This window comes from Elephantulus edwardii, unplaced genomic scaffold (genome assembly GCF_000299155.1).
Source record: "Elephantulus edwardii isolate Elephantulus edwardi_28Jun2011 unplaced genomic scaffold, EleEdw1.0 scaffold00055, whole genome shotgun sequence".
In the NCBI taxonomy this organism is placed as follows: Eukaryota; Metazoa; Chordata; class Mammalia; order Macroscelidea; family Macroscelididae; genus Elephantulus; species Elephantulus edwardii.
This window is the reverse complement of record NW_006399805.1, coordinates 6,832,703-6,838,345: the sequence shown is the minus strand read 5'-3', so window position 1 is coordinate 6,838,345 and position 5,643 is coordinate 6,832,703.

Genomic DNA, 5,643 nt, shown 5'->3' with positions numbered 1-5,643 from the left:
GGCACAGGACAGAGCGGAGTTTAGGGCTGTTGTACATAGGGTCGCTATGAGTCGCAGGCGACTCGACGGCACATAACAACAACAACAACAACCAATGTGAAAGTTAGGCTTGTAATACACATTTGGGGAGATACAATTTCATCTATGGCAACGCTCAGTCATCCTCATTGTACTTAGTCAGAACTGATTCAGAGCTGCCTCTCCGGAAGGTTTCAGAGGCTGTAAATCCCAAAGGGGCAGATTGCTCATCTTCTCCCCTCCCCCAAAGAACAGCTAGATTCTGCCTGCCAGAGAGTTTCCACCCTTGTATTAGTAGAGAAACTCCCTACAAACTACACTACCAGGGCTATTTCTTATTTTTACTATTATATATCTAATACTATTATCTATTATAAGTGAAAATTCTATTTAAAAACATGTATGTGCATGCGTACATAGATTACATATTTGACATATCTATTTATGTTAATAAATTATTTCTATCTACTTACAGTTATATAATCTATGAAGATAAACTTTCACTTTGTGAACTATGAGTTTATATTATTTGTCATCAACAAAATCAAATCAATGATTTAATATAGTGGACTCGTAAGTGGCATGGTAGCCAGGGTTATAGGTGACTAGAATGATATATTACTGAAAGTGGCCAAAGTTGAGGAATGTAATCATCTTTGGGGCTGGATAATTAGGTGTTACCTACTAGGAAGAGGAGTACTCTGGTGGCATAGTCTGTAGGGAGTTGTGTTATTAACCCAAAGGTGGCACCTCTCAGGTTTTTCAAATTCACCCACAGCTCCATGACAGAAAAATAGACAATCTCTTCCCATGGGATTTACTGCCTTGGAACACTTACTGAAGAGTGAGCTGTGAGTTTATTTCAACTTGAGAAAAATGAATGGGGTTGAATTGAGTTCATTTGAGTGGAACTGAGTTGAATTGACCAGCAAAAAGATTTTAAAACTCTGAGTGAGGAAAAAAAAGACAGCAAGTCATGGAAGGTCTTGAACAGTTAACTGAGAAGTTGATCGACAAGAAGAAAAAGCAGAGAGTTGTATCAATGTGGCACAAAGTTCAAATGAACAAAGCTTTTGGTGAGAGGTTGGAAATAGTAGTCAGGAGCTAGAAGGAGCCAGAAGACTACCTAGACCACAGCAAACCTGCAGTCCAGGGAATGAGGCACCTGCAAGGAGTGGCCTCCTGTGGAGTCCTGATCTGAAGATTGTTAGTGTTCAGTTGAAGGCAAAACGAAGGGACCCACAATGAAGATGTTTCAAAACCTACAAATGTTTCTTGAGTATCTACCACATGGAGGAAGTTCTGGCGGCATAGTCCATGGGGAGCAATCCAAAAGCTACATCTCACTGTCAGTTCAAATTCACCAGCAGCTCCATAGGACAAAAATGATCAGTTTCTATCTGTGTGATTTATAGCCTCAAAAATGCAATGAATCAGCACTATGGCAATTGGACAATTAAAACAGACATTCGGGGGGGAGGGGAGAAGAACGAACTGGGGAGGAGGGTAGAGAAAACAGTGCAACAATGAATGAATGAGAACCCAAAATCTCTGTAAATGTTCATTAAAACTAATAAAATTTAATAATAATTAAAAAAATGCAATGAATCTTTGAGCTGTGAGTTAGTTTTGACTCAATGGCAATGAACTGAAATAATTAAGTCACTACACCATTGCTGCACTGGTTCCTGAGAAATAATTCAATGCGTATAGAAAGCAAAGGGGGAAATTCTACATGAATGGAAGAAAAGATAAGAGAAAAAGAGGCAGAAAGTAAGACGGTGGTGGGAGTTCAGAATGTGCTGGCTGGGCTGGGTCTTCTCGTCTACACAGTCACTGTGGGCACGGCTGCTAGTAAGTTCTGAATACAAGACTGTCCTGAAGACTACAAGGACAAATGCAAAAATGAATGAATGAAAGTTTTGAAGATGTCAGACTGTGATATGCGTAGAGAGGGAGAGGCAAAGGCACAGATGTATCACAGAAGCTGGAGTCTGTCTGCACTCACCCTGGGGTCTTGTTATCACCCTGGAGCATTCTGGAAACACAAAACCTTAAGCTCCATCTCTGGCTCACGGTATGGAAATCTACATTTTAACATGCCCCTTAAGTAACACATAATCTTAATAAAGTTTGAGAAACAATGCAGTAGAGCAAAAATTCTCATCTACTCAAGCGGAGCAGGTTGACTGAGCAGTGGAGTTCCGAGTAGGCTTTTAGGACGTATGCGTGAGACTGTGTCCTAGCCTGTCTGTGCAGTCATCTCTGGAGCTGGCAGAGGGGTGTAAACCAAACCAAATAAAGCCAAACCCAGCTCAGTGTCGTCAAGTGCGTTCACTCACAGAGGCCCTCCAGTGGCTTTAAAGGCTGTGCACTTAGAGGGGCTGCTTTTCTCATCTTTCTTCCGTGAGTGGCTGGTGGATTCCAACCAACCTGTGAATATGAAGGGGCGGGAGGAGGAGAGGAACTTGCAAAATAGAATTCTAGAACAGACTTGCAAAGTCATGGCTCTGTGTCCCAAATGATATTTGTTGCGAAGTTTGATAAGAAGGAGAGAACGCCATGGGGCTCCATGTCGGAGGGAACTATGTTTTGTAGAGAAACAATAGAACATAGTTAGACTACTTCGATGATTTAACTGGATTAAACTATGTTGGTGATCAAACTGGAAAGACTATGTACATAATCAAACTGGGAAAGTGCTGCCTTCTACCATAGCAAGAACCCTTTGTGGCTAGAAGACCAAGAACCACAGGAGAAGCAGATGCATTATGGTCCCGGGAGAACACCGCGTTCCTTGGAAGAGCACCAAGAAGGAGGAATAGCAGAAATACCCAAGGGTGGTGGACATTAGCACTTGAGCAATTCAAGTCTATGCCCAGTGGCCTTAGAAGAACATAGTTAGTGATTGTATCGTTATTGTTAATTGTTACAGAATCAACAATTAATTCATAGTGACTCTATGCATTATGGGATGAAATACTGTCATGTCCTACACAATGATGAGCAATGATTATCACCATAATCCATAGGTTTTTCACTGGCTATTCCTGCCCCACCTCACCCCACCCCCCAAGCCATGGCTGTGTACCAAGGGATATTAGTTCCTAAGTCTTGTAAGTAGAGGTCTTTCTTTCTAAACAGTCTTAGTCTGGAAGACCCACTGAGACCTGATGAGTACCACAGCAACACAAGGCTTCACTGACAGATACGGGTCGTTATGCACAAAGTGCATTGGCCAGGAATCGAACTGGATTCTTCTATGTGGAAAGTGAGAATCCTATCGCTGAATCAACACTACCCAAGAAAAAAGTTCTTATCAGTGGTGGCAATGAAGGCAGTGAAATGGTTAGCCCACAGGGCAAGAGGAGAGGCTCAGTCTTACTTCAGCTTCTAAGAGGTCCACAGATTCTGTCAGAGATTCAAAATGCTATCCAATTAACATATATCCCCATTCACAAGGATGGCTGAGAATCCTGAGGTAAAGGAGAGAAATCAAAGTCCAATAATTCCAAGGCAAGTTCTCCTTCTTTCTGCATTCCATTAATTCAAAATCTTGCTAGAAAAATGTTTGAGAGACTTTACTTTCTGGAGGAAGTGATCCTGCTGAATAGAGGGGATATGGAACTTTTCCATTCCCTTTGAAATACTCCCCTAGCATGTCTGTGTGGACAGACAAGTGGGCAGGTGGAGTCTTCCCATGTCTGTACAGAAAATGTTACTAGAGAGACCCTGCTCACTTCTCTCCCCCTCACATCAACCTTAGCTATAGAAATACAGCAGTTTGGCTATCCTCCCATGAATACCAATGGAAGAAAGGATGCATGAGAAGACAGAAATACGGGCCAGAATGAGGAAGGAAAACCAAGAACAGTAGTTTAATGGGGCTGGGGAGTACGGGAGAATCTTCAACCGATTATTGGAGATTCTTTTTTTCCTGGACTCTTAACCAGTTTTTGTGGCCCCTTCTTGGAGAACAGATTCTACCTATGAGTGAATATCCTATTAAATCTGATTTATTGGCGATACTACAGAAAACCTACATTTGAGGTAACTTCATCATTCTCAAATCTCTCTCTCTCAGAAGAGCACAATTCACAAGGAGAGGTGAAAGTGCCAAGAGTGACAACTAAGTGTCAGAAAAACTTTAAGCAAAGAGATTTCTTGGAGGGCTTGATTTAATATCTTGCTATCGATTATTTTACCAGTTTACAAGCTATTACACAAAGAAAGAAGACAAATTAGGACAGGATAGAATAATTGAGACTATAGCATGTTTTAGACTAAAAAAATGTGAAGCACAATCTGATATTAATAACATAATAATACCCCTTGCCAGGGTGCTAACAAAGAAGACTGACACAGAGGCCTGCACACACAGAAACATAGTTAAACACACACTCACACAGATGAATGTTTTTCTCAAAAAAATCCTGACTCACATGGGTGCAAAGAAATTAATTTCTATTTTGCAAGGCTTTACTTAAAGAATATAAAGTATAAAGCATTATTTCACAACATCAAATAGCAAGAACAGGCCAGCTACTTTAAAAAATTTCTATTTTGCAACGTCCTTTCCTTGACATTCTATGAAGTTTGCATAAACATTTAGAAACATTTAAAATTCTCTACTAAAAGGTGTTTTCATTCCATTATTTTACTTAGATAGAAATTCTTCAAATTACAAACATTTCTACTTCGTGTTTTAATTATACATTAAGTAAAGTCATTAGAGTGTAAATATGGAAATAAGAGAAGTACATTTGAGGCATTTAGAGATTCTACGAGATAGTCTTTATACCTTAGTGTTTGTTCAAAAAGCCTGTTGAAGCCACTTTGCATTCTTTAGAGACTTCACATTTTATAAACTGCCAAAACACATTAAGTGTCTGACATTTCACATCTGTCTAGAAAGAATGTCTATACCACAACATATTTTAAGCAATTTAATAAGAAATCAACAATTAAAAAAAAAAAACCAACCAAAAAACCCATTCAGGTACAGCCTTAAATGCTAATCTCTGGCCAAGGAATGTAATTGATTGGGAGGTATAAAGGATAGGTTATAAAAACAGTGACAAACTTGCAAGGCAATTTTTCATATATTGTTGTTAGGTTCCACCAAGTCAAGTTCTTAGTGACCCCAAAAACACCACATCTGAACCGTGTCCAAGCCAATCTGAGTTACTTGAGCCCATAGTGGGAGTCACTGTGTCAGCCCAGCTTGTTGAGGTTTTACCTTTCCTTTACTGACTCTCCCTCATTCCAACTGCGATGCCCCTTTCCAAGGAATAGCCACTCCTAACAACATCCCCCAAGTTTATTAAGAGGAAGCTTCATCATGTTTGCCTCCCAGGAGTACGCTGGCTGCACTTTTTCCAAGACAGATCTATGTGTTCTTTTGTCAGTCCGTGGGATCTTCAGCACTTTCCCCCAACACCACAACGCAAAGGCATTGATTCTTCTGCCATCTTTATTCGTTGTCCAGATCTCAGATTTGTAGCAAGTGGTTGAAAAGACTATGGTCTGAGAAAGGCACTCCTTAATCTTTAAATTGATATCATTTTTCCGTATTATTTTGGAGAGTTCCTTGATCCAGACTTTTCTTTCCTTTTTTAAAGTTTT